Below are 14,851 nucleotides of genomic sequence, written 5' to 3'. Positions count from 1 at the left end.
ACCTCGGGTTTATTTAACATGCACCCGAATCTGAGCACAGAGGCCTACAACATTTCCGCCTCAATTGGAAATGCAGCCGCTGCAGCCGGGAGTCGAACCCGCGACCTGCGGGTCAGCAGCCGAGTACCTCAGCCACTAGACCACCGCGGCGGGGCCGCAAAAGTTCAGAGAGCTCTGGAGGCGCCACGGTTCAAACCAGGGACTTCTCACATGCGAAGCAAGTGCTCTACCTCTGAGCTGCACCCCCGTTATGTCAGGAGCACTTATTTATGCGTTTGATGGTGCTCAACACATTATTTTAACAACAAAATAAGGTATTACTTGAAACAAACAATATCTTTTCGTCATTGTAACGTGATACAATTTTTTGTCAACGAAGAAAGAAACATATTTCTATCATAAAAGGAAAGGGCAGCAATGTTTTAGTAGAATAACTCGTCGCATTTCATGGTGCCATAGTAATACAACACAAAAAAGATAGCGCAAATGTTCAGAGAGCTCTAGAGGTGCCAGGGTTTGAACCCGGAACTTCTCACATGCGAAGCAAGCGCTCTACTTCTGAGCGATACCCCTCTAATGTCAGGAGCAGTTATTTATGCTATTTATGGTGCTCAACAGATTATTTTAACAAAAAAATAATTATTACTTGAAGAAACAAAATGATCTCGTCATTGCAATGCGATACAATTTTTTGTCAACAAAGAAAGAAACACATTTCTCTCACAAAAGAAAAGGGCAGCAAAGTTTTAGTAGATTTACTCGTCGCATTTCATGGTGCCGTAGTAGTACAACACAAAAAAGATAGCGCAAAAGTTGAGAGAGCTCTGGAGGTGCCAGGGTTTGAACCCGGAACTTCTTACATGTGGAGCAAGCGCTCTACCTCTGAGCGATGCCCCTCTTATGTCAGGAGCACTTATTTATGCTATTGATGGTGCTCAACAGAATATTTTAACAAAAAAATTATTTATTACTCGAAGAAACAAAATCATCTCGTCATTGCAACAGAATACAATTTTTTGTCAACAAAGAAAGAAACACATTTCTCGCAGAAAAGAAAAGGGCAGCAAAGTTTTAGTAGATTTACTCGTCGCATTTCATGGTGCCGTAGTAGTACAACACAAAAAAAGATAGCGCAAAACTTCAAATTGATTGATTGATTAGTGGGGTTTCACGTCCCAAAACCACCATATGATTATGAGAGACGCCGTAGTGGAGGGCTCCAGAAATTTTGACCACCTGGGGTTCTTTAACGTGCACCCGAATCTGAGCACACGGGCCTACAACATTTCCGCTTCCATCGAAAATGCAGCCGCCGCAGCCGGGAAACGAACCCGCGACCTGCGGGTCAGCAGCCGAGTACCTTAGCAACTAGACCACCGCGGAGGGGCCGCAAAAGTTCAGAGAGCTTTGGAGGTGCCGGGGTTGGAACCCGGGACTTCCCACATGCGAAGCAAGCACTCTACCTCTGAGCTACACCACACTTATGTCAGGAGCACTTATGTATGGTATTGATGGTTCTCAAGAAATTATTTAGAAAAAATTAAGTATTACTCGAAATAAACAAAATCAACTCGTCATTGCAACGCGATAAACTTTTTTGTCAACAAAGATAGAAACACATTTCTATAATAAAGAAAAGGGCACCGAAGTTTTAGTAGATTATCTCGTCGCATTTCATGGTGCCGTAGTAGTACAACACAAAAAAGATAGCGCAAAATTTCAAATTGATTGATTTGTGGGGTTTCACGTCCCAAAACCACCATATGATTATGAGAGACGCCTTTGTGGAGGGCTCCGGAAATTTCGACCACCTGGGGTTCTTTAACCTCACCCGAATCTGAGCACACGGGCCTACAACATTTCCGCCTCAATCGGAAATGCAGCCGCTGCAGCCGGGAATCGAACCCGCGACCTGCGGGCCAGCAGCCGAGTACCTTAGCCACTAGACCACCGCGGCGGGGTCGCAAAAGTTCAGAGAGCTCTGGAGGCGCCACGGTTCGAACCAGGGACTTCTCACATGCGAAGCAAGCGCTCTACCTCTGAGCTGCACCCCTGTTATGTCAGGAGCACTTATTTATGCGTTTGATGGTGCTCAACAGATTATTTTAACAACAAAATATATTATTACTCGAAATAAACAAAATCGTCTCGTCATTGCAACGTGATACAATTTTTTTGCAACAAAGAAAGAAACTTATTTCTATCATAAAAGAAAAGGGCAGCAATGTTTTAGTAGAATCATTCGTCGCATTTCATGGTGCCGTAGTAGTACAACACAAAAAGATAGCGCTAAAGTCGAGAGCACTTTGAAGGTGCCGGGGTTCGAACCCGGGACTTCTCACATGCGAAGCAAGCGCTCTACCTCTGACCTACACCCCCGTTACGTCAGGAGCACTGATGTATGCTATTGATGGTGCTCATGAAATTATTTTAACAAAAAAAACAATTATTACTCGAAATAAACAAAATCATGTCGTCCTTCCAACGCGATAAGTTTTTTGTCAACAAAGATGGAAACACATTTCTATCATAAGGGAAAGGGCACCGATGTATTAGTAGATTATCTTGTCGCATTTCATGGTGCCGTAGTAGTACAACAAAAAAAGAAGATAGCGCAAAATTTCAAATTGATTGATTTGTGGGGTTTCACGTCCCAAAACCACCATATGATTATGAGAGACGCCGTAGTAGAGGGCTCCGGAAATTCCGACCACCTGGGGTTCTTTAACATGCACCCAAATCTGAGCACACGGGCCTACAAAATTTCCGCCTCCAATGGAAATGTAGCCGCCGCAGCCGGCAAACGAACCCGCGACCTGCGGGTCAGCAGCCGAGTACCTTAGCCACTAGACCACCGCGAAGGGGCCGCCAAAGTTCAGAGAGCTCTGGAGGCGCCACGGTTCGAACAAGGGACTTCTCACATGCGAAGCAAGCGCTCTACCTCTGAGCTGCACCCCTGTTATGTCAGGAGCACTTATTTATGCGTTTGATGGTGCTCAACAGATTATTTTAACAACAAAATATATTATTACTCGAAATAAACAAAATCATCTCGTCATTGCAACGTGATACAATTTTTTCGTCAACAAAGAAAGAAACATATTTCTATCATAAAAGAAAAGGGCAGGAATGTTTTAGTAGAATCACTCGCCGCATTTCATAGTGCCGTAGTATTACAACACATAAAAAAGATAGCGCTAAAGTCGAGAGCACTTTGGAGGTGCCGGGGTTCGAACCCGGGACTTCTCACATGCGAAGCAAGTGCTCTACCTCTGAGCTACACCCCCGTTATGTCAGGAGCACTTATGTATGCAATTGATGGTGCTCAAAAATTGTTTTAACAAAAAAATTAATTATTACTCGAAATAAACAAAATCATCTCGTCATTGCATTGCGATAAATTTTTTGTCAACAAAGATAGTAACACATTTCTATCATAAAGGAAAGAGCACCGATGTTTTAGTAGATTATCTCGTCGCATTTCATGGTGCCTTAGTATTACAACACTAAAAAGATAGCGCTAAAGTGGAGAGCACTTTGGAGGTGGCGGGGTTCGAACCCGGGACTTCTCACATGCGAAGCAAGCACTCTACTGCTAAGCTACACCCCCGTTATGTCATGAGCACTTATGTATGCTATTGGTGGTGCTCAAGAAATTATTTTAACAAAAAAATAATTACTACTCGAAATAAACAAAATCATCTCGTCATTGCAATGCGATAAATTTTTTGTCAACAAAGATAGAAACACATTTCTATCATAAAGGAAAGGGCACCGATGTTTTAGTAGATTATCTCGTCGCATTTTATGGTGCCGTAGTAGTACAACACAAAAAAGATAGCGCAAAAGTTCAAATTGATTGACTTGTGGGGTTTCACGTCCCGAAACCACCATATGATTATGAGAGACGCCGTAGTGGAGGGTTCCGGAAATTTCGACCAACTGGGGTTCTTCAACGTGCACCCAAATCGGAGCACACGGGCCTACAACATTTCCGCCTCCATTGAAAATGCAGCCGCCGCAGCCGGGAAACGAACCCACGACCTGCGGGTCAGCAGCCGAGTACCTTAGCCACTAGACCACCGCAGAGGGGCCGCAAAAGTTCAGAGAGCTCTGGAGGTGCCACGGTTCAAACCAGGGACTTCTCACATGCGAAGCAAGCGCTCTACCCCTGAGCTGCACCCATGTTATGTCAGGAGCAGTTTTTTATGCGTTTGATGGTGCTCAACAGATTATTTTAACAAAAAAATAAATTATTACTCGAAATAAACAAATTCATCTCGTCCTTGCAACGTGATACAGTTTTTTTGTCAACAAAGAAAGAAACATATTTCTATCATAAAAGAAAAGGGCAGCAATGTTTTAGTAGAATCACTCGTCGCATTTCATGGTGCCGTAGTATTACAACACACAAAAAAGATAGCGCTAAAGTCGAGAGCACTTTGGAGGAGCCGGGGTTCGAACCCGGAAATTATCACATGCGGAGCAAGCGCTCTACCTCTGAAATACACCCCGTTATGTCAGGAGCACTTATGTATGCTATTGATGGTGCTCAAGAAATTATTTTAACAAAAAAATTAATTATTACTCGAAATAAACAAAATCATCTCGTCATTGCAACGTGATAATATTTTTTGTCAACAAAGATAGAGACACATTTCTATCATAAAGGAAAGGGCACCGATGTTTTAGTAGATTATCTCGTTGCATTTCAAGGTGCCGTAGTAGTACAACACAAAAAAGATAGCGCAAAAGTTCAAATTGATTGATTTGTGGGGTTTCACGTCCCAAAACCACCATATGATTATGAGAGACGCCGTAGTAGAGGGCTCCGGAAATTCCGACCACCTGGGGTTCTTTAACATGCACCAAAATCTGAGCACACGGGCCAACAAAATTTCCGCCTCCAATGGAAATGTAGCCGCCGCAGCCGGCAAACGAACCCGCGACCTGCGGGTTAGCAGCCGAGTACCTTAGCCACTAGACCACCGCGAAGGGGCCGCCAAAATTCAGAGAGCTCTGGAGGCGCCACGGTTCGAACCAGGGACTTCTCACATGCGAAGCAAGCGCTCTACCTCTGAGCTGCACCCCTGTTATGTCAGGAGCACTTATTTATGCGTTTGATGGTGCTCAACAGATTATTTTAACAACAAAATATATTATTACTCGAAATAAACAAAATCGTCTCGTCATTGCAACGTGATACAATTTTTTCGTCAACAAAGAAAGAAACATATTTCTATCATAAAAGAAAAGGGCAGGAATGTTTTAGTAGAATCACTCGCCGCATTTCATAGTGCCATAGTAGTACAACACATAAAAAAGATAGCGCTAAAGTCGAGAGCACTTTGGAGGTGCCGGGGTTCGAACCCGGGACTTCTCACATGCGAAGCAAGTGCTCTACCTCTGAGCTACACCCCCGTTATGTCAGGAGCACTTATGTATGCAATTGATGGTGCTCAAAAATTGTTTTAACAAAAAAATTAATTATTATTCGAAATAAACAAAATCATCTCGTCATTGCATTGCGATAAATTTTTTGTCAACAAAGATATAAACACATTTCTATCATAAAGGAAAGAGCACCGATGTTTTAGTAGATTATCTCGTCGCATTTCATGGTGCCTTAGTATTACAACACAAAAAAGATAGCGCTAAAGTGGAGAGCACTTTGGAGGTGGCGGGGTTCGAACCCGGGACTTCTCACATGCGAAGCAAGCACTCTACTGCTAAGCTACACCCCCGTTATGTCATGAGCACTTATGTATGCTATTGGTGGTGCTCAAGAAATTATTTTAACAAAAAAAATAATTAGTACTCGAAATAAACAAAATCATCTCGTCATTGCAATGCGATAAATTTTTTGTCAACAAAGATAGAAACACATTTCTATCCTAAAGGAAAGGGCACCGATGTTTTAGTAGATTATCTCGTCGCATTTTATGGTGCCGTAGTAGTACAACACAAAAAAGATAGCGCAAAAGTTCAAATTGATTGACTTGTGGGGTTTCACGTCCCGAAACCACCATATGATTATGAGAGACGCCGTAGTGGAGGGTTCCGGAAATTTCGACCAACTGGGGTTCTTCAACGTGCACCCAAATCGGAGCACACGGGCCTACAACATTTCCGCCTCCATTGAAAATGCAGCCGCCGCAGCCGGGAAACGAACCCACGACCTGCGGGTCAGCAGCCGAGTACCTTAGCCACTAGACCACCGCAGAGGGGCCGCAAAAGTTCAGAGCTCTGGAGGTGCCACGGTTCAAACCAGGGACTTTTGACATGCGAAGCAAGCGCTATACCTCTGAGCTGCACCCCTGTTATGTCAGGAGCACTTATTTATGCGTTTGATGGTGCTCAACAGATTATTTTAACAACAAAATAAATTATTACTCGAAATAAACAAATTCATCTCGTCCTTGCAACGTGATACAGTTTTTTTGTCAACAAAGAAAGAAACATATTTCTATCATAAAAGAAAAGGGCAGCATTGTTTTAGTAGAATCACTCGTCGCATTTCATGGTGCCGTAGTATTACAACACACAAAAAAGATAGCGCTAAAGTCGAGAGCACTTTGGAGGAGCCGGGGTTCGAACCCGGGAATTCTCACATGCGGAGCAAGCGCTCTACCTCTGAAATACACCCCCGTTATGTCAGGAGCACTTATGTATGCTATTGATGGTGCTCAAGAAATTATTTTAACAAAAAAATTAATTATTACTCGAAATAAACAAAATCATCTCGTCATTGCAACGTGATAATATTTTTTGTCAACAAAGATAGAAACACATTTCAATCATAAAGGAAAGGGCACCGATGTTTTAGTAGCATATCTCGTCGCGTTTCATGGTGCCGTAGTAGTACAACACAAAAAAGATAGCGCAAAAGTTCAAATTGATTGACTTGTGGGGTTTCACGTCCTGAAATTACCATATGATTATGAGAGACGCCGTAGTGGAGGGTTCCGGAAATTTCGACCAACTGGGGTTTTTCAACGTGCACCCAAATCGGAGCACACGGGCCTACAACATTTCCGCCTCCATTGAAAATGCAGCCGCCGCAGCCGGGAAACGAACCCACGACCTGCGGGTCAGCAGCCGAGTACCTTAGCCACTAGACCACCGCAGAGGGGCCGCAAAAGTTCAGAGAGCTCTGGAGGTGCCACGGTTCAAACCAGGGACTTTTGACATGCGAAGCAAGCGCTATACCTCTGAGCTGCACCCCTGTTATGTCAGGAGCACTTATTTATGCGTTTGATGGTGCTCAACAGATTATTTTAACAACAAAATAAATTATTACTCGAAATAAACAAAATCATCTCGTCCTTGCAACGTGATACAATTTTTTCGTCAACAAAGAAAGAAACATATTTCTATCATAAAAGAAAAGGGCAGGAATGTTTTAGTAGAATCACTCGCCGCATTTCATAGTGCCGTAGTATTACAACACATAAAAAAGATAGCGCTAAAGTCGAGAGCACTTTGGAGGTGCCGGGGTTCGAACCCGGGACTTCTCACATGCGAAGCAAGTGCTCTACCTCTGAGCTACACCCCCGTTATGTCAGGAGCACTTATGTATGCAATTGATGGTGCTCAAAAATTGTTTTAACAAAAAAATTAATTATTACTCGAAATAAACAAAATCATCTCGTCATTGCATTGCGATAAATTTTTTGTCAACAAAAATAGAAACACACTTCTATCATAAAGGAAAGAGCACCGATGTTTTAGTAGATTATCTCGTCGCATTTCATGGTGCCTTAGTATTACAACACAAAAAAGATAGCGCTAAAGTGGAGAGCACTTTGGAGGTGGCGGGGTTCGAACCCGGGACTTCTAACATGCGAAGCAAGCACTCTACTGCTAAGCTACACCCCCGTTATGTCATGAGCACTTATGTATGCTATTGGTGGTGCTCAAGAAATTATTTTAACAAAAAAAATATTTAATACTCGAAATAAACAAAATCATCTCGTCATTGCAATGCGATAAATTTTTTGTCAACAAAGATAGAGACACATTTCTATCATAAAGGAAAGGGCACCGATGTTTTAGTAGATTATCTCGTTGCATTTCAAGGTGCCGTAGTAGTACAACACAAAAAAGATAGCGCAAAAGTTCAAATTGATTGATTTGTGGGGTTTCACGTCCCAAAACCACCATATGATTATGAGAGACGCCGTTGTGAAGGGCTCCGGAAACTTCGACCACCTAGGGTTCTTTAACGTGCACCCAAATCTGAGCACACGGGCCTACGACATTTCCACCTCCATCGGAAATGCAGCCGCCGCAGCCGGGAAACGAACCCGCGACCTGCGGGTCAGCAGCCGAGTACCTTAGCCACTAGACCACCGCATGGGGGCAGCAAAAGTTCAGAGAGCTCTGAAGGCGCCACGGTTCGAACCAGGGACTTCTCACATGCGAAGCAAGCGCTCTACCTCTGAGCTGCACCCCTGTTATGTCAGGAGCACTTATTTATGCGTTTGATGGTGCTCAATAGATTATTTTAACAACAAAATAAATTAATACTCGAAATAATCAAAATCATCTCGTCATTGCAACGTGATACAATTTTTTTGTCAACAAAGAAAGAAACATATTTCTATCATAAAAGAAAAGGGCAGCAATGTTTTAGTAGAATCACTCGTCGCATTTCATGGTGCTATGTATTACAACACATAAAAAAGATAGCGCTAAAGTCGAGATCACTTTGGAGGTGCCGGGGTTCGAACCCGGGACTTCTCACATGCAAATTAAGCGCTCTACCTCTGAGCTGCACCCCTGTTATGTCAGGAGCACTTATTTATGCGTTTGATGGTGCTCAACAGATTATTTTAACAACAAAATATATTATTACTCGAAATAAACAAAATCGTCTCGTCATTGCAACGGGATACAATTTTTTTGCAACAAAGAAAGAAACTTATTTCTATCATAAAAGAAAAGGGCAGCAATGTTTTAGTAGAATCAATCGTCGCATTTCATGGTGCCGTAGTATTACAATACATAAAAAAAGATAGCGCTAAAGTCGAGAGCACTTTGGAGGTGCCGGGGTTCGAACCCGGGACTTCTCACATGCGAAGCAAGCGCTCTACCTCTGAGCTACACCCCCGTTATGTTAGGAGAACTTATGTATGCTATTGATGGTGCTCAAGAAGTTATTTTAACGAAAAAATTAATTATTACTCGAAATTAACAAAATCATCTCGTCAATGCAACGCGTTAAATTTTTTGTCAACAAAGATAGAAACACATTTTTATCATAAAGGAAAAGGCACCGATGTTTTAGTAGATTATCTCGTCGCATTTCATGGTGCCGTAGTATTACAACACATAAAAAAGATAGCGCTAAAGTCGAGAGCGCTTTGGAGGTGCTGCGTTCGAATCCGGGACTTCTCACATGCGAAGCAAGCGCTCTACCTCTGAGCTACACCCCTGTTACGCCAGGAGCACTTATTTATGCTATTGATGCTGCTCAACAGATTATTTTCACAAAAAATAATTATTACTGGAAATGAACAATCATCTCGTCATTGCAACGCGATACAGTTTTTTTGTCAACAAAGAAAGAAACATATTTCTATCATAAAAGAAAAGGGCAGCAATGTTTTAGTAGAATCACTCGTCGCATTTCATGGTGCCGTAGTATTACAACACACAAAAAAGATAGCGCTAAAGTCGAGAGCACTTTGGAGGAGACGGGGTTCGAACCCGGGAATTCTCACATGCGGAGCAAGCGCTCTACCTCTGAAATACACCCCCGTTATGTCAGGAGAACTTATGTATGCTATTGATGGTGCTCAAGAAGTTATTTTAACGAAAAAATTAATTATTACTCGAAAATAACAAAATCATCTCGTCAATGCAACGCGTTAAATTTTTTGTCAACAAAGATAGAAACACATTTTTATCATAAAGGAAAGGGCACCGATGTTTTAGTAGAATATCTCGTCGCATTTCATGGTGCCGTAGTATTACAACACATAAAAAAGATAGCGCTAAAGTCGAGAGCGCTTTGGAGGTGCTGGGTTCGAATCCGGGACTTCTCACATGCGAAGCAAGCGCCCTACCTCTGAGCTACACCCCTGTTACGCCAGGAGCACTTATTTATGCTATTGATGCTGCTCAACAGATTATTTTCACAAAAAATAATTATTACTGGAAATGAACAATCATCTCGTCATTGCAACACGATACAGTTTTTTTGTCAACAAAGAAAGAAACACATTTCTCTCATAAAAGAAAAGGGCAGCAAAGTTTTAGTAGAGTTACTCGTCGCATTTCATGGTGCCGTAGTAGTACAACACAAAAAAGATAGCGCAAAAGTTCAAATTGATTGATTGATTTGTGCTGTTTCACGTCTCAAAACCACCATATGATTATGAGAGACGCCGTAGTGGAAGGCTCCAGAAATTTTGACCACCTGGGGTTCTTTAACGTGCACCGGAATCTGAGCACACGGGCCTACAACATTCCCGCTTCCATCGGAAATGCAGCCGCCGCAGTTGGGAAACGAACCCGCGACCTGCGGGTCAGCAGCCGAGTACCTTAGCAACTAGACCACCGCGGAGGGGCCGCAAAAGTTCAAAGAGCTCTGAAGGCGCTACGGTTCGGACCAGGGACTTCTCACAAGCGAAGCAAGCGCTCTACCTTTTAGCTGCACCCCTGTTATGTCAGGAGCACTTATTTATGCGTTTGATGGTGCTCAAGAAATCATTTTAACAAAAAAATTGATTATACTCAAAATAAACAAAATCATCTGGTCATTGCAACCCAATAAATTTTTTGTCAACAAAGATAGAAACACATTTCAATCATAAAGGAAAGGGCACCGATGTTTTAGTAGCATATCTCGTCGCGTTTCATGGTGCCGTAGTAGTACAACACAAAGATAGCGTAAAAGTTCAATTTGATTGATTTGTGGGGTTTCACGTCCCAAAACCACCATATGATTATGAGAGACGCCGTAGTGGAGGGCTCCAAAATTTCGACCACCTGGGGTTCTTTAACGTGCAACCAAATCTGAGCACACGGGCCTACAACATTTCCGCCTCCATCGGAAATGCAGCCGCCGCAGCCGGGAAACGAACCCGCGTCCTGCGGGTCAGCAGCCGAGTACCTTAGCCACTAGACCACCACGGAGGGGCCGCAAATTTCAGAGAGCTCTGGAGAAGCCACGGTTCGAACCAGACTTCTCACATGCGAAGCAAGCGCTCTACCCCTGAGCTGCACCCATGTTATGTCAGGAGCAGTTATTTATGCGTTTGATGGTGCTCAACAGATTATTTTAACAACAAAATAAAATATTACTCGAAATAAACAATATCAACTCGTCATTGCAACGTGATACAATTTTTTCGTCAACAAAGAAAGAAACATATTTCTATCATAAAAGAAAAGGGCAGGAATGTTTTAGTAGAATCACTCGCCGCATTTCATAGTGCCGTAGTATTACAACACATAAAAAAGATAGCGCCAAAGTCGAGAGCACTTTGGAGGTGCCGGGGTTCAAACCCGGGACTCCTCACATGCGAAGCAAGTGCTCTACCTCTGAGCTACACCCCCGTTATGTCAGAAGCACTTATGTATGCAATTGATGGTGCTCAAAAATTGTTTTAACAAAAAAATTGATTATTACTCGAAATAAACAAAATCATCTCGTCATTGCATTGCGATAAATTTTTTGTCAACAAAGATAGAAACACACTTCTATCATAAAGGAAAGAGCACCGATGTTTTAGTAGATTATCTCGTCGCATTTCATGGTGCCTTTGTATTACAACACAAAAAAGATAGCGCTAAAGTGGAGAGCACTTTGGAGGTGGCGGGGTTCGAACCCGGGACTTCTCACATGCGAAGCAAGCACTCTACTGCTAAGCTACACCCCCGTTATGTCATGAGCACTTATGTATGCTATTGGTGGTGCTCAAGAAATTATTTTAACAAAAAAAATAATTAATACTCGAAATAAACAAAATCATCTCGTCATTGCAATGCGATAAATTTTTTGTCAACAAAGATAGAAACACATTTCTATCATAAAGGAAAGGGCACCGATGTTTTAGTAGATTATCTCGTGGCATTTTATGGTGCCGTAGTAGTACAACACAAAAAGATAGCGCAAAAGTTCAAATTGATTGACTTGTGGGGTTTCACGTCCCGAAACCACCATATGATTATGAGAGACGCCGTAGTGGAGGGTTCCGGAAATTTCGACCAACTGGGGTTCTTCAACGTGCACCCAAATCGGAGCACACGGGCCTACAACATTTCCGCCTCCATTGAAAATGCAGCCGCCGCTGCCAGGAAACGAACCCACGACCTGCGGGTCAGCAGCCGAGTACCTTAGCCACTAGACCACCGCAGAGGGGCCGCAAAAGTTCAGAGAGCTCTGGAGGTGCCACGGTTCGAACCAGGGACTTTTGACATGCGAAGCAAGCGCTATACCTCTGAGCTGCACCCCTGTTATGTCAGGAGCACTTATTTATGCGTTTGATGGTGCTCAACAAATTATTTTAACAACAAAATAAATTATTACTCGAAATAAACAAAATCATCTCGCCCTTGCAACGTGATACAGTTTTTTTTGTCAACAAAAAAAGAAACATATTTCTATCATAAAAGAAAAGGGCAGCAATGTTTTAGTAGAATCACTCGTCGCATTTCATGGTGCCGTAGTATTACAACACACAAAAAAGATAGCGCTAAAGTCGAGAGCACTTTGGAGGAGACGGGGTTCGAACCCGGGAATTCTCACACGTGGAGCAAGCGCTCTACCTCTGAAATACACCCCCGTTATGTCAGGAGCACTTATGTATGCTATTGATGGTGCTCAAGAAATTATTTTAACAAAAAAATTAATTATTACTCGAAATAAACAAAATCATCTCGTCATTGCAACATGATAATATTTTTTGTCAACAAAGATAGAGACACATTTCTATCATAAAGGAAAGGGCACCGATGTTTTAGTAGATTATCTCGTTGCATTTCAAGGTGCCGTAGTAGTACAACACAAGAAAGATAGCGCAAAAGTTCAAATTGATTGATTTGTGGGGTTTCACGTCCCAAAACCACCATATGATTATGAGAGACGCCGTTGTGAAGGGCTCCGGAAACTTCGACCACTTGGGGTTCTTTAACGTGCACCCAAATCTGAGCACACGGGCCTACAACATTTCCACCTCCATCGGAAATGCAGCCGCCGCAGCCGGGAAACGAACCCGCGACCTGCGGGTCAGCAGCAAAGTACCTTAGCCACTAGACCACCGCATGGGGGCAGCAAAAGTTCAGAGAGCTCTGAAGGCGCCACGGTTCGAACCAGGGACTTCTCACATGCGAAGCAAGCGCTCTACCTCTGAGCTGCACCCCTGTTATGTCAGGAGCACTTATTTATGCGTTTGATGGTGCTCAATAGATTATTTTAACAACAAAATAATTAATACTCGAAATAATCAAAATCATCTCGTCATTGCAACGTGATACAATTTTTTGTCAACAAAGAAAGAAACATATTTCTATCATAAAAAAAGGGCAGCAATGTTTTAGTAGAATCACTCGTCGCATTTCATGGTGCTATGTATTACAACACATAAAAAAGATAGCGCTAAAGTCGAGATCACTTTGGAGGTGCCGGGGTTCGAACCCGGGACTTCCCACATGCGAAGCAAGCACTCTATCTCTGAGCTGCACCCCTGTTATGTCAGGAGCACTTATTTATGCGTTTGATGGTGTTCAACAGATTATTTTAACAACAAAATATATTATTACTCGAAATAAACAAAATCGTCTCGTCATTGCAACGTGATACAATTTTTTTGCAACAAAGAAAGAAACTTATTTCTATCATAAAAGAAAAGGGCAGCAATGTTTTAGTAGAATCACTCGTCGCATTTCATGGTGCCGTAGTAGTACAACACAAAAAGATAGCGCTAAAGTCGAGAGCACTTTGGAGGTGCCGGGGTTCGAACCCGGGACTTCTCACATGCGAAGCAAGCGCTCTACCTCTGACCTACACCCCCGTTACGTCAGGAGCACTGATGTATGCTATTGATGGTGCTCATGAAATTATTTTAACAAAAAAAATAATTATTACTCGAAATAAACAAAATAATCTCGTCATTGCAACGCGATAAATTTTTTGTCAACAAAGATAGGAACACATTTTTATCATAAAGGAAAGGGCACCGATGTTTTAGTAGATTATCTCGGCGCATTTCATGGTGCCGTAGTGTTACAACACATAAAAAAGATAGCGCTAAAGTCGAGAGCGCTTTGGAGGTGCTGGGGTTCGAACCCGGGACTTCTCACATGCGAAGCAAGCACTCTACCTCTGAGCTAGACCCCTGTTACGCCAGGAGCACTTATTTATGCTATTGATGCTGCTCAACAGATTATTTTCACAAAAACTAATTATTACTGGAAATGAACAATCATCTTGTCTTTGCAACGCGATACAATTTTTTGTCAACAAAGAAAGAAACACATTTCTCTCATAAAAGAAAAGGGCAGCAAAGTTTTGGTAGAGTTACTCGTCGCATTTCATGGTGCCGTAGTAGTACAACACAAAAAAGATAGCGCAAAAGTTCAAATTGATTGATTGATTTGTGGGGTTTCACGTCTCAAAACCACCATATGATTATGAGAGACGCCGTAGTGGAAGGCTCCAGAAATTTTGACCACCTGGGGTTCTTTAACGTGCACCGGAATCTGAGCACACGGGCCTACAACATTCCCGCTTCCATCGGAAATGCAGCTGCCGCAGCCGGGAAACGAACCCGCGACCTGTGGGTCAGCAGCCGAGTACCTTAGCAACTAGACCACCGCGGAGGGGCCGCAAAAGTTCAAAGAG

The 14,851-nt window shown here is 42.7% G+C and overlaps 6 non-coding genes across 6 annotated transcripts; all 6 read right to left on the bottom strand.

Annotated features, from left to right (window-relative positions):
- Positions 1 to 3,215: 3,215 nt before the first annotated feature.
- Positions 3,216 to 3,287, bottom strand: TRNAA-CGC (transfer RNA alanine (anticodon CGC)). Its single transcript has one exon. It is a non-coding gene; the product is annotated as a tRNA-Ala (tRNA).
- A 2,062-nt stretch (positions 3,288 to 5,349) lies between these two features.
- TRNAA-CGC (transfer RNA alanine (anticodon CGC)) lies at positions 5,350 to 5,421 on the bottom strand. Its single transcript has one exon. It is a non-coding gene; the product is annotated as a tRNA-Ala (tRNA).
- A 2,062-nt stretch (positions 5,422 to 7,483) lies between these two features.
- TRNAA-CGC (transfer RNA alanine (anticodon CGC)) lies at positions 7,484 to 7,555 on the bottom strand. Its single transcript has one exon. It is a non-coding gene; the product is annotated as a tRNA-Ala (tRNA).
- A 1,485-nt stretch (positions 7,556 to 9,040) lies between these two features.
- On the bottom strand, positions 9,041 to 9,112 carry TRNAA-CGC (transfer RNA alanine (anticodon CGC)). The gene has a single exon. It is a non-coding gene; the product is annotated as a tRNA-Ala (tRNA).
- Positions 9,113 to 11,493: 2,381 nt separating this feature from the next.
- TRNAA-CGC (transfer RNA alanine (anticodon CGC)) lies at positions 11,494 to 11,565 on the bottom strand. The gene has a single exon. It is a non-coding gene; the product is annotated as a tRNA-Ala (tRNA).
- Positions 11,566 to 13,949: 2,384 nt separating this feature from the next.
- Positions 13,950 to 14,021, bottom strand: TRNAA-CGC (transfer RNA alanine (anticodon CGC)). Its single transcript has one exon. It is a non-coding gene; the product is annotated as a tRNA-Ala (tRNA).
- Positions 14,022 to 14,851: the final 830 nt, after the last annotated feature.

This window comes from Rhipicephalus microplus, chromosome X (genome assembly GCF_043290135.1).
Source record: "Rhipicephalus microplus isolate Deutch F79 chromosome X, USDA_Rmic, whole genome shotgun sequence".
Classification (NCBI taxonomy): domain Eukaryota; kingdom Metazoa; phylum Arthropoda; class Arachnida; order Ixodida; family Ixodidae; genus Rhipicephalus; species Rhipicephalus microplus.
This window is presented reverse-complemented; position numbering and strand designations above follow the sequence as displayed.